This window comes from Diceros bicornis, chromosome 30, assembly GCF_020826845.1.
Source record: "Diceros bicornis minor isolate mBicDic1 chromosome 30, mDicBic1.mat.cur, whole genome shotgun sequence".
Taxonomy (NCBI): Eukaryota; Metazoa; Chordata; class Mammalia; order Perissodactyla; family Rhinocerotidae; genus Diceros; species Diceros bicornis.
In genome coordinates, this window is record NC_080769.1 from 13,669,884 (window position 1) to 13,697,218 (window position 27,335).

The window sequence follows — 27,335 nt, forward strand, 5'->3', positions numbered from 1 at the left end:
AATTCAGCCAATATTTATGGAGCGCCTGCTACATACTAATCAGTAGGATGCCTGTTGAGACAGTAAACCCATGGTGAATAAAACAGACACAGCCCTGCCTCACGGCGCGTATGTTCCCCACTAGCTCTCTGTCTACCAGACTCTGCTGAATCCCTTCTCTCCCAGGTCGGCTCATGCTCTCTGCTCAGCGCCTCGTGTTCTGGAGCCCGGTGGAAGGGCTCACAGTTGTGCCAGACAGCCAGGAGCCAGCCTTGACCACTCCCTCGCCTTCCTTTTCCACAGCAATTCACCAATCCTGGCCATTTCCCTTCCTGCCGGAGCTGCCAAGCCCTCCCACTACTCTCCCCCTCTGCTGCCACGACCCTGGCACAAGCCCTCATCATCTCTCGCCTTGACTTCTTCAGAAGCCTCCTAACTTCCTGCTCCGTCTTCCCTTAGTCCGCTCTCCACTCAGCAACCAGGAAATTTTTTTAAAAAATAAAAAATCCTGTTTTTCATTTTTTGTTTTTTTGGTGAGGAAGACTGGCCCTGAGCTAACATCTGCTGCCAATCTTCCTCTTTTTTCTTGAGGAAGATTGTTGCTGAGCTAACATTTGTGGTAATCTGCCTCTATTTTTTGTATATGGAATGCTGCCACGGCATGGCTTGATGAGTAGTGCGTGGGTCCACACCCGAGATCTGACCCCATGAACCCTGGGCCACTGAAGTGGAGGCGCGAACTTAACCACTAAGCCACCGGGCCAGCCCCCAAAACCTGTTTTTGTGTCATTCTTCGGCTTAAAACCCTGTAAAGACAGTCCAGCATGGTGGTGGAAGGCCTCACCTCTGGATCCAGCCCACGTGGGTGTGTGGCTCACCAGCTGGGTGACCTGGGGCACGATTATATAGCAGCTCTGTATCTGTTTCCCCACCTGCAGAAGGAGGATGATATAATATCCACTGAACAGGGTAGCTTTGAGGATTAAATGAGTTAGCATATGTGAAGTGCTCAGAACAGTGCATCGTCCTTATCATCATCATCGTCGTTAGGATAAAGACCAAACCCCTGACCCCAATCTTCCAGTCTTGGCTGTCAACACTCGCCCTGCTGCTCTGTGTTCCAGAACCCAGTCCCTCTCTGCAAGGTCCTCACCACACTTGCCCTTGCCCGAGCTCATCTCGCCATTGCCATGACTGCCAGCTTTGCCTTTAACTCAACTCGTCCCTCAGAGCTCCTTCAAGACCATGTCTGCAGTGAAGCCTTCCCTCACCCCAGTCTAGATCAAGTCTTGTTATGTTCCTTCAGAGCATGTGTCCCATTGAACTCAATTAGGATGCGTATATAACAGTCATGCCCCGTCTACACTGTGGGCTCCATGAGCATTCCCAGTGCCATGTACAGTGCCTGTAACATGCTAGGTGCTCCATATATATAAAACCTTTGTAGTAAATAGGGCTTATCTAAGACCCATCTGAGAGAACACTTGTTGTAAGCCATGTCTCATTCAGCAAAATTCCAGTATGAATTAGAAGGTTTGGCTGTATGCATGGATTTGATTAATGGTGGTATTTGACATCAACTCTTCACCCTGTTACTCCCATTTCCCAAAACTTCCAAGGGCCCTGCTTAGCCTCTACCAAGTGCTCGGCATGGCAGGAAAAGAACAAGGATAATATCAAGACTTTGGGGCCTTGCCAAAGTATTTCACCCTATAGAGTTGCTAGCTGTGAGCAATCTCCACTTCCCAAGGCCATTCCTAGAGATTCCAGTGAGTAAGTAGTTGTCACAAACACTTATTGAGCACTCACTGGATACAAGACATCATAGCAGCTGTTTCCTACATGCGACTAAACTGGAGAGGGGGTCAGCTTTTCAAAGGAGAGCCTGAAAACCATGGAGGTTCACCTCACTAGGATCGAGCGATTCTTCCTTTGTGGGCACCTGACACAGTGGCTCCAACATATTTTATTATGTGTTTTAAGTCTTATCTATTAGGGAAACATACTAAATTATTGGAGTGAAATGTCATATCTGGGATTTGCTTTAAACTATCCCAACAACAAAAATGGTAAGGAGAACAGATGAGACAAGAATGGCAAAATGTTGGTAACTAAAGCTGGGTGAGGGATGATGGATACATGGACAGAGAGTGGGTGAAGGGATTCATTAGACTAGATTCTATTTTGGATTGTGTGTGAAAATTTCCATAACAAAGTTTTTAAATAGCCTCAAAATAGCAAAATAGCTAAAATTGATAGAACTGTAGGAATTCATTGACAAATCCACCATTGTGGTGGGAACTTACAACATACTTCTTTCAATTACACGTGGATCTAACAATCAAAGCTTAATTTCATGGGCACAAAACTTAGCACCCAACAACTAGAGCATACAAAATCTTTAGAAACACACATGGATGGAACATTTATAGAAATTGATCATATACTAAGCCATAAAACAAGTATCAACAAAATTCAAAGAATCTGTACCATATAGACTATGTTCTTGGAACACAATGCAATTATGATATAAATCAATAATAAAAAGACAAATAAAACTGTCTAAATATTTGAAAGTTTGAAATGCATTCTAAGTAACCCATAGGTCCAAGAAGAACTGTCTGATAATGAATCAAAACTTGTGAAATGCCGTGAAAACAGTACTTGGAGATATATTTATAGCTTTAGCTTTATTTTATTTATTTATTTTGTGTGTGTGTGTGTGTGTGTGTGTGTGTGTGTGTGTGTGTGTGAGGAAGATCAGCCCTGAGCTAACATCCATGCTAATCCTCCTCTTTTTGCTGAGGAAGACTGGCTCTGAGCTAACATCTATTGCCAATCCTCCTCCTTTTTTTTTTCCCCCAAAGCCCCAGTAGATAGTTGTATGTCATAGTTGCACATCCTTCTAGTTGCTATATGTGGGACGTGGCCTCAGCATGGCCAGAGAAGCGGTGTGTCAGTGCGTGACCGGGATCCAAACCCGGGCCGCCAGTAGCAGAGCGCGCGCACTTAACCACTAAGCCACGGGGCCGGCACAATAGCTTTAGCTTTAAATGCTTATTTTTACCTGAAAATTAGTGAGAAAAGTACACATCTTCAGACATTGGAAAAATAACAGCAGAAAAACTTTTTAAAAAATGAAGGAAACAGATAAAGAAAAAGAACAGAATTTTATGAACATGAAAACCAAAAATACGTTCAAGAAGACTTATGACGTCAAAATTAATTCTTGGAAAAGGTTGATGAATTTGACAAAATATCTGGCATGATATATGAAGAAAAAATAGAAAGGACAAATCGATGGTATTAAGAATGAAAATGGGACGTAACTTCAGATAGAGTTTTTTTGTTGTTGTTGAGGAAGACTTGCCCTGAATTAGTATATGTTGTCAATCTTCCTCTACTTTGTATGTGAGCTGCCGTCACAGCGTGGCCACTGATAGACAAGTGGTGTGGGTCTGTGCCCAGGAACTGAACCCGGGCTGCCGAAGCAGAGCGCACCGAACTTAACCACTAGGCCACTGGGGCTAGCCCCAGATAGAGGTTTTTAAAAGTTAAGAGAGCAAGAATACTATGAACAATTGTATGATGTTAGATTTGAAAACTTAGAAATATAATCATTAGTAGAAAATCTTCCTACAAAAAAAATATCCAGCCAAATGGTTGCCGTGGTAAGTGCCATCAACTCTCAAGTAACTTATCCCTCCACTCTTATACAAACAGTTCTAGAAATTTTTTTTAAAAACAAGAGGAAACACTTCTCCCCCACCCCCACCATGAGGCTAATACATTGATACCCAAACAAGACAAGGATCAAATCAAAAAGGAAAATTCCAGGCCACCTCACTTAAGAAATGCCTGGCACATTTGCATTTCATTTTTCTTTCTCCTTCCCTCTAGAAATTGGTATTTCAATAGACAAATATCATATTAGCCAACATTTAATCACTTAAGTGCAAATTTCCTTTTTTGAGTTAACTCAGAAAAACTTGGGCAGACCAGTCTAATGCTTAGAATTGCTCTCAAGGTCCCATTTATTTCACCTACTTAAAGAAATTATTCTTGGTTCGACATTTTTCACACTGTTCTTAGTTTCAAGCAAAAAGAGAAACAAGTTAAATTAACTAAGTTTTTGTGTGTGTGTGTGTGTGTGTGAGGAAGATCAGCCCTGAGCTAACATCCAATGCCAATCCTCCTCTTTTTTGCTGAGGAAGATCAGCCCTGGGCTAACATCCGTGCCCATCTTCCTCTACTTTATATGGGACACCGCCACAGCATGGTTTGACACGCGGTGAGTTGGTGCGTGCCTGGGATCCGAACCTGCGAACCCCGGGCCGCCGAAGCTGAGGGCGTGAACTTGACTGCTACGCCACCGGGCCAGCCCCTAAATTAACCTAAGGTTTTATGGAGATAGAAACAAGTTACCAATTTTGGTTGTCAATTATCCTCTTCAATCCTGCCTGGGCTGTCAGGATGGGCTAGGATCCCTTCCGGGAGGGGGAGTGGCTTGGAGGGGCCTGGGCTCAACCCAAGTTGAGTGCCTCTGAATTAAGTAAAAAGGGCATAGCTGCTTTGAAAGCCCAAATACCAACTCCCAGAACAGTTCCCTACGATTAGGAAGTGCCAGGCCCATAAGTCTCCATAAATATTTGTTGAATAAATGCAATACAAGGCAGATTTATTTCTTATTTATTCTCTCCTCTGGGGAAAATGGAGTCACAGGTAAAGTTTATATTTCTGTAAAATAATTAGATAATATACATTTCTAGGGAAAAATGCTGAGCTACATTATATAATAAGATACCTTGATAAACTCATAACTTAATAAAAGCCAAAAAAGAGAGGGAGAAGGGAAATTTAAGCCTGCTAAATGATAATGCTTCTTATTATTTTCTAGGTATAATCTAGGAATCCATTTTCTATTACATCAGAAACAAAAGCCACAGGATAGTAAGCATTCTTGCTTAAAAGACCAGTGTCCAATAACATCAAATTAAACAGCTATACATTGACTACTCTAAATTAAATGAATGTCAGCGTTGAGTTGCATAGGTAGAATTTTATATGAATGAAAAAGTCTCAAGGAGGTAGGTAAGCCCCCAGTACAAATGCTATGGATGACATTTATGAACTGACTCTCCATCCATAATATCAAGATAAGTGGGTGGGAATGAGCAGCTAGGATAAAATGTATATCTGGAATTCAATTTTGATGTGTCAATGCCAGCAGAGATATAACACAAAGTAATCAGTGAGCTAGAATATGTATGACTAGGAGAAAGGAAAAGAACATTTTCTCCTGAGTCTTGTTTCCTGTGATGAAATAATTGGCCCCTCATGAGTGAGTGTGCAGTACAGATTGGGTGTAGAGCTAATCATTGGAAACGAACTCGTTCTATTAGGTTGATGTCAATGAAAGTCATTACTGAGGGTCAAAATGATTGACTATGGGCAATTCTGTCTGGTTCAACATAATACATCCCTGAGCTATTGATCTGAATTTGATCCATGTGGCACTGTGTGTGGCTTATCTGAAAGTGGCATTTAGCTATCTTCATGTCTAGAAGAACATTGAGCTGTGGGCGAGGAGGCAGCAGCAGAAAGCAGCCGAAGAACCAGACAACACAGAGCAGGATGTGACTTAATGACCACAAAGACCTAGTTAGTAATGGCTAGAAAGACCAAACACACTGGTTCAAAAGCCAAGATGTACAAGATAATTAGAAGAGAAAGAAGCGAAAAGAGATAGAGAGAGTAGGGAAAAAGATGATTGTTTTTTTAATGAACGGGAAGGAAGGGGAGATGGAGGTGTGCCATGGAGGATGGAGAGCAGCAGACCCACTACAGGGATGAGAAAAAATAGCTGAGGTGGACGCGAGAGGCCAACTCCAACAACACTGGGGGCCAGGGCAAGTGGTCGACATATCCCCTTAGGGTCTCATAGGTGCTTATATGTCTGTGGGGACATTGGGTGAATAGACAAGCTAAGCCTGTCCCTTCAGTGGCCTCTGGGGGCAGGATGTGTTTCACAATGCCCCATTGTAACAACTAGGGGCTAAAATGAGGCTGAGATGACCCAGACCTGGCAGAGGGCAGAGCTCTAGGTGGCCAGGCATAGCTTCCACTCCCACTTCGGGGAAAGCAAAGGGCAGAAGCAGAAGAACGCTGCCAACCCTACAGGAGAAAATGGACCTCTCTCCAGTCCTTGAAAATGATGAGAACAGGAACACATCTCTCAATACATCATCTACTCAATCATATTATGTATCACAAAGAAAAATATCAAGTCGTCTTTAGATTGAGTCTACCAAAGGCATAGATCCCTGCCTCCCCATGACAGCGGATGGGACTAGATCCTGACAGGGAGTCTCCTAAGGGGATCAGAAACACGGTTCTCTCTCTATGGTGCAGCCCATGGGTGCTGCCCACCTGGGGTGTCCGAAGCCAAATCACCATCATCCCCAACAATCAGCACTGCACCTTCAGTCACCAGAGCCAGATAACTGAATCACCCGAGATATCTCCTCCTTTCCCACCCAGTGCCAGGCTTGTAAATTCCACCTTCTAAATGTTCTCCATACCACTATCCCTTGCGTTCCATCAAGACTTTTTGCCTGGACAACGCTAACAGCCTCCTAACTCACCTCATTGCCTCTGTTCTGCCCTCCTATTCCCCAGGAACCTTCCTTCTAAAACTCATTTAATCCAGCCACTCTCTGCCCAAAGTCCTTAAATGGCTCCCATTGCATTCAGGACAAAGCCCAAACTCCTTATCATGGTCCAGGTCCCCCATGGGTCCTCTGCCGACTTGACTACACTCATCCCTTGCCATGCTGAAGCAGACCCTGTGTCCACCCGTGCTGAATTATTACTGATTTCTCAACACACCACTCTCACATGAGCTGTGTTTGTACATACTGTTCTCCCACTTGGAATTTCTCCTCCCCTTATCCACTCAGGGAACTCTTCATTCCTGGTTTCTCAACACAGGCATCACCTCCTCTATGAAGTCTTTCTAGATTCACGTACCCTGCACTTACCTCCACTATAGACTCAATCACATAGCCTGGCTCCGTTTACACGAGTCTCCCCCACCAGACTGTGAATCCCTAGTGGGCTGGAACTGATTCTTACTCGATTTTGAATTTCTAGTACCTCATATTGTCTGGGACAAATGGGTATTTAATGTTTATTAAGATTAAAATGAAATTAAAGTGCTCAATTCTGCCCCAATGTTCAATTGAAAAATCAAGATCTATCTATTATCCAGTGTCATTGGCCCAGCCGCCTGTGGATTCTGATGAGTGGCGTGGGCATTTCAGTGTGAGAGATGGCATTTGTGATGATGGTTGATGAGAAATGATCAGCAAACCGTGAAGCCAGGAAGCTTCATGTATACTGTGTGACTCAGCTCTGAGCCCAGAATCTCACTTGATGAAAGTGGTGAAGTCAGAGCGTCTGGTCCTGCTGACCAACATCTCAGCTGCTGGTGCCCGTAAATCAATCTCTTTTGAGTCTCAGCTTAAAGGACAGGTTGGCTAGACAACACTTAAATTAAACTCCGGTGGAAGGACATTTTTATTGCTCTAGATCTTTCACAATTGTTACTTACGAACAACCAGTCAAAGCATAGATAGACAAAGGCTATTTTCTGTCATCTTTGCATGCTGTCAGTGACAGGTCATCTCAGGACTACATGCTTCCCTCAGAACGCTGCCCTTTCCTGCAACAAGGCAACCACAGAGCTGCCCTGAGAGCTGAGCAGGTGATGGCAAGTCCCTCGCCACCCCCTTGCCCACCAGTGTCCCTCAGTGATTGCATCCACAAACCAGAGAGCTGGTCCTTCTATCGAACACGATTAGATAAAATTTCCCTGACACGTTTAAGTCATCACAAAGCACCACTGTTAATTTCATTAAAAGACACGTGGTGCCATTTTTGTGTCATTTGTGGCTGAAACCGTGCTAAAATTAAATGTGATGGAAAGTTTAGGAAAAACTGTGGCTTTGTGTGAGATTTCCAGAAGTGTCTGGTGATGGTGAAGAAGAAAGTGAAGGCTTACAGGGACTAGATATGCCTTGAGCCCTCTTTAGAAAAAGATGGAGTATTAATAATATGTTAAAGACCCTGCACCAGGGGTCAGGAAGACGGGGTCTAGTCCCTGCTCTGCCCACCAACTGTGCTGTATTGTATTAGCCACTTAATCCTGTTGGGCCTCAACTTCCTCATCCTGCAGTGTTGATCTCATATTCTGTTCGATGGCTTGTAAGCCTTTTCTTCAAATGCTCTAGTGTGGATCCATGAAAGGGGACAATAGCTCTCCCCGTGGCCCCAGTGTTGTCCTGGATCAGCTAGCACCCTTCCCTCTGAGCCGAAGCTACTCCTGGGGCTGAAAAGGGGCCAGGATTTTATTCTCTTAAGTCTTATTTACTCTCTACCATCAAGCAGCAAACCTCATGGGTTCAGAGGTTCATTCTGTGAGCAGGGTGTGCTGAATATTCTCTTTGGTCCCCTTCCCAGATCCACGTGCCTCCCTTCTCCATCTAGTTCTGTGTCTCAGAAGCCTGGCATCTATGAATTGCATCACACGGCCCCCTTGATCCCTGGGTTCCCTTCAGGTTTGGTCAATGGGAGGCATTGGCATGAGATTGGCAAGACAGAGGACATGAATACTGCTGTTCATGAATATATATGCATGAATATCACTATCTATTACAACTGTAGCTAGAGTCTAGAAGTTTTGGCCTTACTTGTCCTTAGAGATAGGGTATATCTTCAATGCGTTGTGTGATGCTACATGAAATCAGGGAAATAGAGCTGTTTCTTAATGGAGCTACGATACCTCAATCTCCAAACACCATTGTTCTTTGATGGGGCGCCTCCGTAGAGGCTGTACCCTATGCTGGGTGAAAGTGAATTCTCTGAAGTCAGACACGTCTGGGATAAAATATCACTCCTGTTACTTGCTGTGGAATTATGAGCAGATACTCAACCCCTCTAAGCTTCAATTATATCAAAATGGCAATAAGAATAGTAGCCACCTGAGATGGTTAGTTTTATGTGTCAACTTGACTGCCACGGGGTGCCGAGATTAAACATTATTTCTGGGTGTCTCTGTGAGGGTGTTTCTGGATGAGATTATTTAAATCGGTGGACTCAGTAAAGTAGATCACCCTCCCCAGTGTGGGTGGGCATCATTTCAACTGTTGAAGGCCCAAAGAGAACAAAAGTTGGAGGAAGAAGGAATTCGCCCCTTTTTTCTGCCTCACTGATTGAGCTGGCACATCTTATCTTCTCTGGACCTCAGTCTAGAACTTACACGGTTGGCCTTCCTGGTTCTTAACCTTCAGACTCAGAGTGGAACTATGCCACCAGCTTTCTTGGGTCTCCAGTTTGCAGAAGGCAGATTGTGGGACTTCTCAGTCTCCTTAATCGTGTGAGCCAATTCCTCGTAATAAATCTCTTTATATATTTATATATCCTATTGGTTCCTATTAGTTCTGTTTCTCTGGTGAACCTGACTATTACACCACCTCATAAAACTGTTGAGATTACTGAGCAAAACACTACCATGAGGTGCTTATCACAGTGCCTGGCACACAGTATGTGCTCAATAAAATAGGTCTATTATTGTAATTATTGGTAATAAAACTACTGTTAATAATATATCCAGGGAGTATCTCAGTTAAGAACCAGAAAACTTATTGCGTGATTTCTTTGAGAGCAGAGACAGAAGTGCACATTTGGCTGTTTGTAATTCAGCAATAGTAAATTGCACCACCCATATTCATTGCCCTTCCCATCTCATCTTCTAGTTAGATTTCCTCATGACTTTCCTTTATTTTATCCCTCTTAGAGGATGAAAATGATCTGAAGAGTATTTTTGATTTGATGATTCTTTGCAAAATCCCTTATGTTCTCAGAAGGAGCAATGCCCTTTAAAATCTAATCAACAAATAAACAAGCCAGTGACCACAGGGAAGCCTGCACAGAATGGAAATGTGTGTCACTTGGAGGTCTCTTATGATTTCATATTTTAAAAAGACAGAGATGCAAAGGTTTATTTTTATTTTTAAGGGGTATTTATTTATTTATTTATTGCTACCAACACCTTTTAAAGATGCATCAAAAATATAAAGATTTACAAACTATGTATTCAGTTCATTTTCATTTAGACAATGTTCAATTAGACAAAGCTTGTTGGTCTCAAATATTTTTGAAAACCCCATTAACTTGATCTTGATTTTTAATTGAACATTGAGGTAGAAGTGGGGCACTTGAAATTTATTTTAATCTTTAGAAACATGAAATATCTGTTATGTCCCAGACAATATTAGATATGGAAAATTCAAAATTGAGTAAGAATCAGTTCCTGCCTTAGGAGTTTATAGTCTAGCGGGAAAGACACATGTGTAAACAGATCCCAAGGATGTGATTAATTCTGGAAGTCTACCCTATCAGTATACTAGGATATTTTCACCAGGTTTAACCAAATCAGAAAAGGAGCCCACTAAGTTTCTAAGAGTCTTCAAGGCAGCATTTATGGTTTTATTGATGGCAGGTTGATGGTATTAGGTTAACTTTTTAGTCTGGGTGAGACCTATTGTTTGAGTTCCCCATCCCAAACGTGAGACTTGAGTGTTGTCCAGGTAGAAAGGAAGCATGGACATACCCTTACATGCCTCTGTGTTCCCTCAGCTTCCTGGAGTGGCCTCGAGCTCACTGTAATTATCTTAAAAGGTAGATATTAATAAAATGCTTATCCATTTGACTTTATGCCTACAGACTAATTTTCATTGGTGTTTGCGTAATCCCTTTTAGTATCTCTTATTCCTGGCTGGATGTCTGTTTGCAGGTAAAGTTCACAGAGTGTTAACGTTATTCAGTCAATCAACAGGGGCCCAACGAGGAAGAGGCAGCCTTGTTGGTAGAACAAGTGGTTACCTGCTTTGTGTGACCTGAGAGGCATTAACAGGAAGGTCCCTCTGCCACAAACAAGAGCCTCCTTTCCAACACATATTAAACTAGCAGCTGTTGCCCTAAATTCCACCACTAGAGACTCATTATTTTGATTTAGCAGGCATCCTCCTTTAAATGTCAATTCCAGGTTAAATCTGGTTGATAAACACACGGGGTTCATTAACTCTCCTCTCTACATGTTTGAAATTTTCCACGATAAACTTTTCTTTTTTCATGTTTACACTCTTTTTGACCTAGCAATTTCATTTCTGATCCTAAGGGTATAATCTGAAATTCAGAGATTTGTGCATGAAGATATGCGTTGCAGCATTATTCATAGCAAAAGCATCAAAACAACTAAGTGGCCAAGAATAGGGGAATGATTAAGTCAATTATAGTCCATGCCTGAGCTAGAACACTGTGCAACATTAAAAGTGATATTTAAGAAGGGTTTGTGTAATGATGTGTCACTTATATTCATAAGTGAAAAAGCAGGACCCCAAATAGTTTATATGATACAGTTCCAGCTGTGTAAAATGTTAAGGATTGAGGAAAACAGAGTTCTAGGAGACAACAGAAAGCCCTGGGTGTGACATGTGGAAAGTAATATGTATGCTGTTTCTGTGCTCGACTGCAACGAAAGATGTACCAGGACCAGGCACAGAGTGAATGAGGACATTTATACACACACACTGCCCTAGAGTTATTTTGTTTTGTCTTATTCTTCTTTTTTTTTTTTTTTGTGAGGGAGACTGTCCCTGAGCTAACATCTGCTGCCAATCTTACTCTTTTTGCTTGAGGAAAACAGTCCCTGGGCTAACATCTGTGCCAACCTTCCTCTATTTTGTATGTGGGATACCGCCACGGTGTGGCTTGAGGAGCAGTGTGTCGGTCCACGCCTGGGATCTGAACCCGTGAACCGCAGGCCGCTGAAGCAGAGAGTGTGAACTTAACCATTGTGCAGCCAGGCTGCCCCTGCTCTGTCTTATCCCTAAATGGGAAGTGGAATAAGCCGCGTGGCAAGTGCGAGTGGGCCAGCCTGGTGACGGCTGCGTCAATTACAAGGAGACTGGATGGGGCGGGACTAATGAACTATCTGAATGGAAATGACCAATCCTGCAGAGAAATGGTTTCTGCTGTCACATTAGCAGTGAGCGGCTGGGTATTAATGTTGGCAGGGAGAGGGTCTCTGATAAACCAGTGAGTGTGGTTTGAGTTTGTGCCTTTCCAACTATGGTCTAAGATATGGAGAGAACCCAGCCAGTCACTAAAGAGACTTGGGCAGTAATTTAATGTAGTACACATATGACAAGAAAAATGTTTCAAAATGTTAGCAGTGATTCTCTCTCGGTGATGGATGTATGGATGATTTTCATTCTCTTGCCTAAGCTCTTGTGTGTTATATAAGTTTCTATAATGAGAAAACGTGGATATCAGTAATCTTGTGGGGAGGAAATATGTAAATGTCCTGGGGGAGTCAACCCATTAGTGAGCACTTACTATGGACCAGGCATTGTATTAAGTGCTCTACAGAATCCTCTCTGCAAACTCATGAGGTAGCCAGCATTATCATTCTCATTTTACACATGAAAGGAGCCAAAATTTAGAGATATTAAGTATTCAGCATTAGCTCACATTTCTAACAAAGCGGTAGAGACAAATCTTTCTGATTAGAACCTGTGCTCTTAGCCACGACTGAACGAACATGCTCTCTTTCTCGTGGTTCTGTAAGAGCATCACCATAAGATAGTGGTCCTTTCGATGGGTGAAAAAGTAGAAAGGGTAATTTGAGGGCGTTCAACTGACGTGTATTAAGTACCATAGGACACGGCCAAAATGAAGGTGGAGGGTTGAACACACATTACTTTTGCTGAAACCCCAGTAAAACCCCAGTAAAGGGAATTTTTTAAGCACAATAAGAACAGAGAGAATGGGGAAAGAGAAAACAACAACCAATTTTCACAAATCATAAAGCAAATGAACAAATATGTGAAACTTAGACCCTTAGCCGGCAGCCAGAAAAACCAAAACCAGCCCAATCTGCACCATGGATTTCTCAAACATTTCAGGAAGCAGCAGCAGCAGCATCCTCTTTGGAAGCGAGAGTGAAGATGCTGCAAAAATCAGGAGGCTGGACCACTACAGACCACCAGAAAGGCTACAGGTGAGAGACTGATGAGATCAAGGTTAGTAAGCACAGCAGCAACTGGAACTCTCACGCATTGCCGGGGGGAGTGTAAAATGGTACAACCTAGAACGGGACAACTTTGGAAAATAGTTTGGCCATAGTTATTAAAGCCAAATATACGCCTAATGTATAACCCAGCGATTCCTCTACTAAGTATAAACCCAAGTAAAATGAATGCATATGCCCCCCCAAAAAACATGTACAAGATTGTTCATATTCATAATAACCCAAAATTGGCAAGAGTAGAACACACAAACTGTACTATCTCCATACAGTGGCATGCTATATAGCAAAACACCCCAAAAACTACTGCTCCATGAAACAACATAAAAAGTGTTACAGACATAATATTCAGCAAACAAAGCCAAACACAGAAAAATGCATACTGCATGATTCTATTTATGTAAGATTCAAAAACAGGCAAAATATATTTACAGTGATAGAAGCCAGAATAGCGGTTACCACTGAGAGGAGGGTGGCTGGGAAAGGACAATACACAGTCTTCTGGGGTGTAGGAAATGACCTATATTTTCATGTTGGTGGTGGTTACATGGATGAATATATATATATAATTTGGATAATCTATACATTTAAAATTGTTCACTTTGTGTATGTTATACCTTAATCTTCAAAAAAAAAAACAAGAGGATTGATTAAAAGTTTGAGAAGCAGTTACATTTCCAAATCTTTTCCCACTTTGCAACCAGGCAACTTCCATTCCCTAATGCTGGCAGGAAACTAGAGGTTGATCCTGTAGAGACTATAAAATAGAGGGAATCTGGACTGGGACATACTGGCCACAATTTTGGGCAGGGAAGCTGTGCTGAAAACAGGGGTATAGAAGACCATCTCTGAAAATAACCCCAAGACAACTGCACTCCTCCCTATACGGGCATGCTGCTGCTCCCATCAAGAGGTCGAGTCATGTTGACTCCATTGAATCTGCACTGGGCCTATCTTCAACCTATAGGATGCAGATAGTGACATCCTGGGACTTCCAAGCACTGGCATTGAGAAGCCCTGTCAGCCTTCACTATCTCCTTCTGAGAACTTCTTGCCATGCTGTGAGGAAGCCCAAGTAGCCACATGGAGAGGCCGACATGGAACAGAGACAGGCCCTTTGCCCAACAGCCCAGCTGAGCTCCCAGCATCCAATCGCCAGCCCTGTGAGTGAGCCATCATGGAACTGGATCCTCCAGCTGGGTGGGCCTCCCCAGCTGATGTCGTATAGAACAAACACAAGCTGTCTTTCTAAGCCTAGCTCAAACTGCAACATTGTGAGTAAATATATGATTGTTATTTTAAGCCACTAAGTTTTGCAGCACAACAATAGATAGCCCAAACAAAGGGGAAGAGACTATGAATACTAAATGCATAAGGACCCCTCCCATCCTTCCTCCTCCATTCTGCTTCCAGAATGCTGGCAGCCAGTCTTTCACCTTCTCGTAAGAAACGAAAGAGTCCTTCTCTACACAATTGGACTAGTTGTATCAGTTTTCTAATTGTGGCAAAACAACCCATCTCAGAACTTATTAGCTTAAAACATCAACATATCATGATTCTGTCTGTACGTTGGGCTGAGGTGGGCATTTCTTCCTCCGTATGTTCTTCCTTAGTGTTACTCACGTGGCTGCCTTCAGTTGAGAGCTGGGCTGGGGCTGGAACATTAAGATCCCCTTGCTCACATGTTTGGCAGTTGGTGCTGGCTGTTGACAGGGGGCACCTCAGTTCTTCTCACACAGCCTCTCATCCTCTAGGGCACACCGTCTCTCCAGCAGCAAAGCCCAGACTTCCTTATGCAAAGACTGGCTTTCAAGAGGCTGACAACAGAAGGTGCAACTCCTCTTAAGCCTGGACCAGAAGACGTACAGTGTAACTCCAAAACCAGTCTGGATTCAAGTTAAGGAGAAATGGATTGCACTCCTTGATGGCAGCAGTGGCGCAGTCACGTTACGGCAGGCTGCCCTTTGGACACCAATCTAAGAGGAAAGAGCTAACGATATTGACATGGGAGTTCCTCAAGAAGTAGCTCAGCCATATGATGGACAACAGAGGCCCCTTCCTCTGGGGCCTGTTGTTCCAAGTGCAGGAAGAAAGGGCAAACCCCAATGTGCAAGCACTTTTCAAATCTCTGTTCACATCCTGTTGGCTGCTGTTTCATTGGCCAAAGCCAGCCACTTGGCCAAATTTAGAGTCAGCATGGAGGACTACATGTGAAAATGGGGGAATTCTTGCATCTGTTTGTGCAAATAATCTGTCACATGCAGAATTAGGCTGTGAGCACATGAAATGCTCAGAATTTCAGGGACTTCTCTTGGAGTTAAGCATTTCAATTTAATATTCAGACCATTTTCACTTTAGCCCAGCTGACAATTATAGGCATAAACCCTCTTTCATTTGTCATTCAAAAGAAACATTTTGAGTATAACATAAAGCAAATATTTTGTGTCTCACATGGAGAAGCTGACTGCCAGCCCACCTAGACAACCAGATCTAGGTGATTAGTTGAATATTTTATTGCATTAGCTCTAATTTACTTATAAAAATAAATGGGAAAATGAAAAAGGAAGATGTTAATGTTAGGGATAATAAGGCCACATTTCATAAATGTAATAAAACCAAGACAAGGAGTAAATCACTAAGTGTGTATTTTGACTTGTCAAGCTAGGGGATATTTGCCATATTTGTGCTGGATCGGAAAACGTTCTTCTAATACAAAGGAGAAGAAAATTTCACGACACCATGGAAATGGGAATTTTGCCAGCCATGTAGATGAGTGTTATTATGTTGGATGACCTTATCTCAAAGACCAGGAATATGGTACATCATTTTCCCAAGGTGGTAAAATGAGAAGTGATACCGTGAGAGGGACTGGGTTATACATAGATACAGTGACTCTCTTCCACATCCTGGCCTTCAACTCTCTCACTAAGAAGTTCACCATATTAAAGGAGCCTCCACATAGTTGGACCCATTTTCTTGGTGTAGATGGAAGTTGACACCACTCTTCATTATGGGTTTTCCCCGTTGGACACCATCACCATTTCCAAGTTCGTTTTCTGAGGCACCTTAGTAGGGTCCACCCTAGTAATGTACTATTTAAATTACTTGAATGAAAAGAGAACTAACAGACCCTGCATTATGAAAACTCCCCACCCAACACTCCCAGCCCTCTCTGCCACCCACAAGACTCCTTGAAGAACTGGACCTCAAGATGAGAAGCGACATATTTCCTCTTTTGTTAGCTCTGAGAAGCTTCCAGACTGGATGAGAAGCCAGAACTTTTCATCTTGTGGGTAAGTAAGAAGTGGTTTAGCGTCTTGCCACAGAAAATAGATAATGTTTCACTTGCGATCTTGGGTCTAGAAAAATGTTCTGCCTTTGGAAAAATTTTCAAGGAGACCTCGTTACATGTCCTGTTGCTTTATTTATTGAAAGTTGTTATAGGGGCATCTATCTTACCTTCACTTTCGCACCTCTGCTTGGGCAAGGAATGTGTGTTTTAAGTGGTAGTATGGAACTCACTGAAATGCTTTAGCATGCTCAAAAGAGATGGTGAATTGTGTATTAAGGGGCTTAAGGTGAATTAAAATAAGAAAGTTTTAAGAAACAGAGTCTGAAGCCAATGTGATGTATAAGCAATTTGTCATTAAAAATGAATAAAACAAAATCTAAAAAGATGAGTGAGTTTACTGAAGTTGCATAGCGAATTAACAACCTTTTTTACAAGCCACACACCTCATCTCCAAAATAAACACATCAGGGCAGTTAAATGCCAGGCTCACAGTGAAAGAATTGTGTGTTTTATTCACAGTCAAAGTATCTACAGGTCAGTATTTTTCAACCAGCGGCTTATGACCAACTGGTGGGGGGCGGGGCCATGAAACCAACGTAGTAGGTAACAACCAGCATTTTAAAAGAAATGAAAAGGACTATAATTATAAAGTATCAGATGCTGCATGTGGTGAATATTGATTTCTGAAACTTGGCTCACTTCCCTCTATCTCGCTGATGTAAAATGTATTTTTCACAGTGGGTCATGGCCAGAAGTCCCTCAAATCAGCATTGCTAGACACTTGAAAAAAGCCAGACACAGAAAGGCAAATACTGTATGATCTCACTTGTATGTGGAAGTTACAGTAGTAACTCATAGAAGAAGAAACTCATAGAAGCAGAGAGTAGAATGGTGGCTGCCAGGGGCTGGGGGGAGGGGAAGATGGGAGGTGGTGGTCAAAGATGTTAAAAAACAAAATTCAACGAAGTAAATTTAAAGATCAAATTGGCTTTATTTGATGATTCATGCATCAGGCAGAATCCCATCTAGCAAACAGAAAGGAGCTCCAAAGAGCTTTACAAAAGGAAAGGTTTTTGAAGGCAGAGAGGGAGTGAGACAAGGAAGTCGTGAACAGAAAAAAAAGATTCTTTCGAGCAAGTTCACCTTCTTTTGAAGGACAAAAGGGGTCTATTAGGAGGATTATCTCACAGCGCTGATTGAGAAATTCCAGACTGATCAGTTAAGATTACTTTCCTGGGGGAGGTTGAAACTGCAATTAGATGAGGTATTAAGTCACATTTTGGTGACGTGGGCTTAGCTCAAGTGACTCCATCTTGGGCCTACTGTCTCTTTTTTAACCATTACCCCTTTTTGATCAGACTCTCATGTTAACTGAGAGATGTGATGAAAATTTAAGGCATTAGCACCACTCTCAGCTACTGCTCGCAGCTTTTGGGGATCCTTTGCGTGGTATCCATAGGTCATGACATTTTTTGTTTAATCACTGTGACATTCACAGGTCACATCTTCAGGTTCACAATCTCTAAGTCAGACATTCTCTTTGTTCCTTTTCTGATGTTCCACCCTTAGCGAGATCATTTGTTTGGTGGTCAGCAGCTGGCAACATGCATTTAAAGCTTGTGAGAGAACACAACACACCAGGAAGATTGTTATGATTATCATGAGCAGGATAATTCCCAATGTCTGGGGTGCATCTCAAAGCCAGGGTCCACAAGACTCAAACCAATCAAAATCAAACAAGTCAAAGACAGACCCAATTGAAGGAGTCACCTTTTTAAGCCAAATGTCTTGCTCAGTGATCTTATGTAACTGAGTTTCAACTTCCCCAGAAGCGTTAATCCAGGAGCAGCAGGTGGTGTTCGCCACAGCGCAGACACCTCCCTGCTCAGTTAAAAGATAATCAAGGGCTTTCCTATTATCAAGAACACTTTGGCCAGAGAGTCTAAGGATTTTTACTGGGCAGGTTGTTGCTTTAGCAGCAGATTCTACAATCTTTCCAAGAGTTAAGAGGAGGTTTCCAATCAAAGCTTCATTTATATTTACCTCTAACCAAGAAAGTAGGGTTCTGCCAAAGGAAGAGAATCCTGAATCATGAATGCCTCCTAGTAATTCCCGTTTGAATCTGTGGCTCAGGACTGGAAAGGTGACAGCCTTGGAGGCTGGTGAAATTTAAGTGTCTGTAGACCATACAGATGGTTTTATTCTGGTGATTTTTGCCTGTGTCCCTTTCTTTGCATAGATCCTGGATGCAAAGTTCCCTAAGTTTGGGGTTGTTAACCAGAGACAGGGAAAGGGACCAGGGGGTCTCTAGCATTATGGACAGATGTGTTTTTTGATGACAAATGAAGCAGTCTGAAAAGTGACCCCCCTTAGCAATGGCCTAGGAGATACAGATGATGGCATTATCTTTCTAGGCCCATGTCAGAATAAAGAAAGGAAGAGAAGAGGACAGGGTTTCACGTTTAGTTAAAGTATGAAATCTTGATCTGGCCTCTTGGGAGGAAGCAAGTCTTCCTTGATGTTGGCTACTTCTCTTCCTCGTCAATTTGCTTAGGACGTCTTCAGCATCTGTACAGGACCAGGTGTCAGGTGGAGGCTTTTTCATCTGTGAGAAGTGTACCCAAGCCTCAAGTCCCTGGAGTTTGACTGCCAGCTGGGTGGTGAGGAGGAGCTGGTATAGTCCCTTCCAAGGAGATCCAAGGGCAGTCTTTGTTCTGAGTGATTCCGACTCAGAGGGGTAGGAGAAAATTAGAAGTGCTAGTTTGGAGATTCATAGCCAGATATTTTAGGAAACTGGAAGAATTCAGGATCCAGTCCAGTTTACAGATATATAGCAAAACCTCAAAGAGATAATAGGATTAGAATCTTATGTAGACAAATATGCAAGCATAATTTTTCTCTCTATTTTTACTCCCCTTTTATCAAAGATAATCACAGTAAAACTAATTGCTTTGTATTAAACTCATCCGGATTATTTTCATAAGTGCAGGAAGAATAGTGATTGACCGTATAAGCTCTTTTTAAGACTGTTTGCTGGAACTTTGTAAGCAAGATATCAGGCTGATTTCTCCAAGGGGCTTTATTGGCTCCATAAAGCCAACTTTAGTTTCTTAAAGGTTTCTGGGCATCTCCAAATCTATGTACATCTCCCCGAAATATGGCATTCTAGTCAAAGCCTTAGTAATATAACCAATGTGTTCAATTGTGTTCTGTTACAAGGATAACAGATTCTTACTGAACTTATGCAAATAACTATATTGCCCTAAAAAGAATACTCATGAGTTTCTGAATTGTGGAGAGATCAAGTAGGGAGAAAAAGTAAATGATTCATCTTTATTTAAAAGGGTGTACTTTACCAAATTGCTGGTATTCATAGACACCTTAGGAGAAAATGTTTCCTTAAATCTGGAAAAATAAAATATCAAGGAACTGGTAATATTTCAAAGAAAAAGTTATTAAAATTTTAATCATCCTCCTCAGTTTAGTCAGTCCCGTGTGATTAATTTTTGTTCTGTGAGAATCCAGTTTTCCATTATTTCTGGAAATTCTTATCCAGTTCAGTTTTATGATTTTAAAGTTATTAAAAACTTGAACTTGTCAAAAGCCCTTTCCATGAATCTCCTTGAAGATGAAGTACTTTTGTGGGAACACTTTTGCAAAACATCAGAGTAAAACAATAACTGTCTGTGAAAAGTCTTAAAGATGCTCTTTGTTAAAGATCTGATGGGAGTTCATTATAATGGAATTGACAAGGAAATTTGGTTATTTCTGTAACATGCAACATTTTAAGATAATAACTGGAATTATGACTGATAACATTATACCAGGATGTACTAGACATTAGGAATTTCATATAATTTCTGGAACACTTATAACATACCTGTACCTATACGAATACTCCATAAAGGAGGCTTTGTACTAATTCTTATTTGACAATGCTTCCCATATGATTTAACATATCAAATAAGCCTAATTAGTTTAACATCTCCCTTTTTGCAAGGAGAGAAAACAAATCTTTTGAGATGTTCCAGGAACCCTCTGGAAAATCCCAAAGTTAATTTGAGGTCAAAAAGACTTCATTTAGAATTGATTTTTGGGAAGTTTGTCAAAAAAATAAGAACGGTTTTTGAGCACTTGGTCAAATAGGATCATAGGACACTGTGTAACAATACCTAGTTATCTATTTAACCATAGTGACAACTAAAGACTTCACATGCAAGTATAGAATGTTACCCAATTGTCAAAAACCTTAACTCTTTTAATAAAGAAGGTTCAGTAGTAATCAAAGACCTGATAAAGATAGCACAGGAAATTATTTTGACAGGTCACAAATTCTTTGTTTTCTAAGCAGATTACTTAAGAGGTAAAGAAAAACCTTTCGAAATCTCTAATCAGGAGCAGACTAAAAGTCTAAGAAAACCTTGTCCTTTTATCAGATGAAAGAAAATTATGTTCTAGTTTTACATAAGTACATTGCTGATTTTAAAACTTAATTTTATGTCTCTTATAATAAATTCATTTGATTTTAGCCAACTTTACACAATGCAAGATTCTCTCTCTCCCTTTCTCTCTTCCCAATTTTCTATTTAATTAGTCCTTATTCTCTTCCTTCCCATCCTGAAATAACCAGCCTCACTTTAGGACAAAATTACTTTCTTTTCCCTCAGAAAATGCATCTCCATTCATAACTTCTCCTATCAAAAACAGATACCCTACTTTCCTAGCTTACAGACATGTTTCCCTTATTACTTCTAGTAGTTTAAATCACATATGTTAGAATTTTTTAACACTAAAAAACCTTAGTTTTTTAGTGAAAATAAAGAAGTAAACAATTATGAACTGTCTTTTATAATAGCATTCTGTGGCTTGGTAAATTTATAAATACTGTTGATAATTTTTGGAAACGTGCTTTCTTGTAGTAAATTTCTCAGTGTGGCACAACACATGTCTACTAATAGGCCCAAATATCTTGAATTCCTTTGTAAAGCAAAATGTGGATAAACCTATGTTCAGTAATTAATATTTCAGTATTTTATCTTATTTAGAAATGATCTAAATATTCAATGCATTTAACTTAACTCATCATTTAACGTAACTTAGCAAAACTGTAAAGTTTCAGGTTACCAAAAAGATTTGGGGAAGCTATTTTAAAAGTTCACATAAAACTTTTTATCCTACTTAGATCTATTTAATTTACTTGTTCTTAACAACCATGTTTAGACTACCTCAAAAACCTTCATGAGAAGAGTCATAAGACAGAACAACCAAACCGAATTGGCAGTCCAAAACAAATGGGACAAGAAACAAAGGAAATGCAAAAGAACCAGAAAATAAGTGACAAAACAGCAACATTAAGCCCTCATATATCAATAATTACCCTAAATGTAAATGGATTGAACTCTCCAATCAAAAGATACAGAGTGGCAGGATGGATTAAAAAGCAAGACCCAACAATATGCTGCCTTCAGGAAACACATCTTAGCACTAAAGACAAGCACAGGCTCAGAGTGAAAGGATGGAAGACAATACTCCAAGCTAATGGCAAACAAAAGAAAGCAGGTGTTGCCATACTCATATCAGACAAAGTAGACTTCAAGATAAAACAGGTTAAGAAAGACAAAGAAGGGAAATATATAATGATAAAAGGGACACTCCATCAAGAAGACATATCACTTATAAATATATATGCACCCAACATAGGAGCACCAATGTACATAAAGCAACTATTAACAAACCTAAAAGGAGACATCAACAACAACACAATAATAGTAGGGGATCTTAACACCCCACTTACAGCAATGGATAGATCATCCAGACAAAAAGTCAATAAAGAAATAGTAGACTTAAATGACAAACTGGAGAGATGGACCTAGTAGACATATACAGAGCACTCCATCCAAAAACAGCTGACTACACATTCTTCTCAAGCGCACATGGAACATTCTCTAGGACAGACCATATGTTGGGAAACAAAGCAAGCCTCAATAAATTTAAGAAGACTGAAATCATAACAAGCATCTTTTCAGACCACAAGGCTATGAAACTGGAAATGAACCATGAAAAAAAAACTGGGAAAGTGACAAAAATGTGGAGATTAAACAACATGCTACTGAACAACCAATGGATCATTGATTAAATTAAAGGAGAAATCAAAAACTATCTGGAAACAAACGAAAATGATAACATGCCATATCAAACCATATGGGATGCAGCAAAAGCGGTCCTGAGAGGGAAACTCATAGCGATACAAGCCCACCTTAACAAACAAGAAAAAGCCCAAATAGGCAACCTTAAATTACACCTAACAGAACTAGAAAAAGAAGAACAAACAAAGCCCAAAGCCAGCAAAAGGAGAGAAATAATAAAAATCAGAGCAGAAATGAATGAAATTGAGACCAAAAAAACAGTAGAAAGGATTAATGAAACAAAGAGTTGGTTCTTTGAGAAGATAAACAAAATCGACAAACCCTTAGCCAGGCTTACTAAGAAAAAAAGAGAAAAGGCTCAAGTAAATAAAATTAGAAATGAAAGAGGAGAAATTACAACGGATACCATGGAAATACAGAGGATTATAAGAGAATACTATGAGAAATTATATGCCAACAAATTGGACAATCTAGAAGAAATGGATAAATTCGTAGCCTTATACAACCTCCCAAAATTGAACCAAGAAGAAATGGAGAATCTGAATAGACCAATAACAAGTAAAGAGATTGAAATAGTAATCAAAAACCTCCCAAAAAATAAAACTCCAGGACCAGATGGCTTCTCCAGTGAATTTTACCAAACATTCAAAGAAGATTTAATACCCATCCTTCTCAAACTATTCCAAAAAAAAAGAGGAAGATGGAACGCTTCCTAAATCATTCTACGAGGCCAACATGACCCTGATACCAAAACCAGACAAAGACAATACAAAGAAAGAAAATTACAGGCCAATATCGCTGATGAACATTGATGCAAAAATCCTCAACAAAATATTGGCAAACCAAATACAACAATACATTAAAAAGATCATACACCATGATCAAGTGGGATTTATACCAAGGACACAGGGATGGTTCAACATCCGCAAATCAATCAACGTGATACATCACATCAACAAAACAAAGAATAAAAACCACAAGATCATCTCAATAGACGCAGAGAAGGCATTTGACAAGATACAACATCCATTTATGATAAAAACTCTCAATAAAATGGGAATAGAAGGAAAGTACCTCAACATAATAAAGGCCATATATGACAAACCCACAGCCAACATCATACTCAACAGGGAAAGACTGAAAGCCTTCCCTCTGAGAACAGGAATGAGGCAGGGCTGCCCACTCTCACCACTCCTGTTCAACATACTACTGGAGGTTTTGGCCAGAGCAATTAGGCAAGAAAAAGGAATAAAAGGAATCCAAATGGTAACGAAGAAGTGAAACTCTCACTATTTGCAGATGACATGATTGTATATATAGAAAACCCTAAAGAATCTGTTGGAAAACTGTTAGAAACAATCAACAACTACAGCAAAGTTGCAGGGTACAAAATCAATCTACAAAAATCAGTTGCATTTCTATATGCTAATAATGAACTAACAGAAAGAGAGCTCAAAAAGATAATACCATTTACAATTGCACCAAAAAGAATAAAATACCTAGGAATAAATCTTACCAAGGAGGTGAAGGACCTATACAATGAGAACTACAAGACATTATTGAAAGAAATCCATGATGACATAAAGAAATGGAAAGATATCCCATGCACATGGATTGGAAGAATAAACATAGTTAAAATGTCTATATTACCTAAAGCAATCTACAGATTCAATGTAATCCCAATCAGAATCCCAATGACATTCTTCACAGAAATAGAAAAAAGAATACTAAAATTTATATGGGGCAACAAAAGACCCTGAATAGCTAAAGAAATCCTAAAGAAAAAGAACAAAGCAGGAGGCATCACAATCCCTGACTTCAAAATATACTACAAAGCAATAGTAATCAAAACAGCATGGTATTGGTACAAAAAACAGACACACAGATCAATGGAACAGAATTGAAAGCCCAGAAATAAAACCACACGTATACGGACAGCTAATTTTCGACAAAGGTGCTAAGAACATGCAATGGAGAAAGGAAAGTCTCTTCGATAAATGGTGTTGGGAAAACTGGACAACCACATGCAAAAGAATGAAAGTGGACCACGTGCTATCGCCATTCACAAAAATTAACTCAAAATGGATCAAAGACCTGAAGGTGAGACCTGAAACTATAAAACTCATAGAAGAAAATATAGGCAACACACTATTTGACATTGGTTTTAAAGGAATCTTTTCGGATGACATGCCTACCCAGACTAGGGAAACTAAAGAAAAAATAAACAAGTGGGACTTTATCAGATTAAAGAGCTTTTATAAGACAAATGAAACCAGAATCAAGATGAACAGACAACCAACCAGCTGGAAGAGAATATTTGCAAAACATACATCTGACAAGGGGTTGATCTCCATAATATATAAAGAAGTCACACAATTGAACAACAAAAAAACAAACAACTCGATCAAAAAATGGGCAGAGGAAATGAACAGACACTTCTCCAAGGAAGATATACAGATGGTCAATAGGCACATGAAAAGATGCTCAACATCACTAATCATCAGGGAAATGCAAATCAAAACAACACTAAGATACTACCTCACACCTGTTAGAATGGCTATAATCACCAAGACAAAAAACAACAAATGTTGGAGAGGATGTGGAGAAACAGGAACCCTCATACACAGCTGGTGGGAATGCAAATTGGTGCAGCCTCTTTGGAAAACGGTATGGAGATTCCTCAAAGAATTAAAAATAGAGATGCCCTATGATCCAGCCATCCCACTACTGGGAATCTATCCAACGCATCTGAAATCAACAATCCAAAGAGGCTTATGCACCCCTATGTTCATTGCAGCATTATTCACCATAGCCAAGAAGTGGAAGCAACCTAAGTGTCCCTTGACTGACGATTGGATTAAGAAAATGTGGTATATATATACACAATGGAATACTACTCAGCCATAAAAAAAGACAAAATCGTCCCATTTGCAACAACATGGATGGGCCTGGAGCGTATTATGTTAAGTGAAATAAGCCAGAAAGAGAAAGACAAATACTGTATGATCTCACTCAGATGTGGAATATAAACCAACACATGGACAGAGAAAACTGGACTGTGGTTACCAGGGGCAGTGGGGGTGGGAGGTGGGGGGTGGGGGGTGGGCACAAGGGGTGAAGGGAGTCATATATATAGTGATGGACAAACAAAAATGTACAACCCAAAATTTCACAATGTTAGAAACCATTAAAACATCAACAGCAAAAATAAATAAATAAATAAATAAAATTTCACCTTAGAAAAAAAAAAAAAAAGGAATAATGTCTAAATTTTACCTTGCCAGGCATATTTCTTCCCATTTAAATCAATAGCAAAATCTTCAGGGTAGAAGTCAATTATACTAGAATCCTGTATCAGGGAGAAAAGCGAAGATTCAAAACAAAAGTCACATATTTCTGTTATAAAGAATTTGATACAACTTTCATTCAAGTTATCAGGCCTGATAAGAAAATGAAGTTTCATTCCTTTTAAAAAATGTTATTAAGATATCAGGTCACTAATCCCGGGCCTAGTAAAAACAAAATTCACAATTTTATTTTAAAAGATGAAAATAAAAAGGCCTTATTATAAAAGAATTTTAGAACTGACGACTGTGGGCCCAAGACAGTGAAGAGTTTATTAACTCTAATAATTCCTACTTCTCAGCTGGGTGTCACTCTTTCTAGCTAGGACACAAAACACACGCAGCGGTGACTGCAGGTAAACCAGCCTTCATGCTCTGGTACCCACCACACATGGCTGGAACCAATAAAAATAATGACTTACAGGTATGCTGAGAACAAAATGACTGTTATAAGAATTTCTCCCAAACACACATCAATTTTATTTACTGGGTAGGGTACTGATGGCCAAGGAAAGCAGGGGAAAAAAAGTAGTAAAAAATATACAGAAGAATCCAAATACTTTTACTTTGTTTCTGGACTTCACTATTTTAACTATAAAAAACAGTAAGTTATATTCAAAGAAAAGAGAAGCCTTCCTGAAATGAGTTTTGACTCTGCGCCTAGTGAATTAAAATCCTGAGGGTCAGAGCGGGCCCAGTGGCACAGCAGTCAAGTTCACACGTTCCACTTCAGCGGCCCAGGGTTCGCCGGTTTGAATCCTGGGCTCGGACCTACTCATCGCTCATCAAGCCATGCTGAGGTGGTGTCCCACATAGAAGAACCAGAAGGATTTACAACTAGGATATACAACTAGGTACTGGCAGCTTTGGGGAGAAAAATGTTGAGGGTCAGAGTAAAACACGAAATGAGAATATTTTACAATTGATACTTAGTGTATTAAATTACTTTCTACTTTCCAACAAACTTCACCTATTCCAAAGTCACATCAAATTTGCTTCACTCCCCAAGCACGAAACCAGGTATTATCAGTGCTACAATCCCCTATATGTCCGCCTAATCTCTCACCAATCTGACATCTCATTTATCAAAAGCTTTAAGTCAGATACAGATTACTCCAATGAGAATGCACTTCATGTAACATCACTACACTATATGGAGGAAATGGGATCATTCAAATTCCTTTCAAATTCTTACCAGTTATTTTCCAGGCTTTTGTCCTTTGTTCAGTCATTTAGCGACTGTGTATTAGTTACTCTGTTATTTTTTATTCCAACTAAACAAAACAATAAACTTTAATAATTTTAAAGACCAAGTACTCTCAACCACAGTATTTAATGCTGAAATTCTTTAGCATAACAAAAATTAGCTTCGTTTATATATTAACACCTAAGGAGCTTCAAAGGCTTTACAAACAAATCTTATT

General features: G+C 40.3%; 1 long non-coding RNA gene across 1 annotated transcript; it reads right to left on the minus strand.

Annotated features, from left to right (window-relative positions):
• LOC131394483 (uncharacterized) lies at window positions 1–25,929 on the minus strand. The gene is made up of 3 exons (XR_009216143.1): window positions 25,844–25,929; window positions 824–911; window positions 1–51 (listed from the first exon to the last, which is right to left on the minus strand). It is a non-coding gene; the product is annotated as an uncharacterized LOC131394483 (long non-coding RNA).
• Window positions 25,930–27,335: the final 1,406 nt, after the last annotated feature.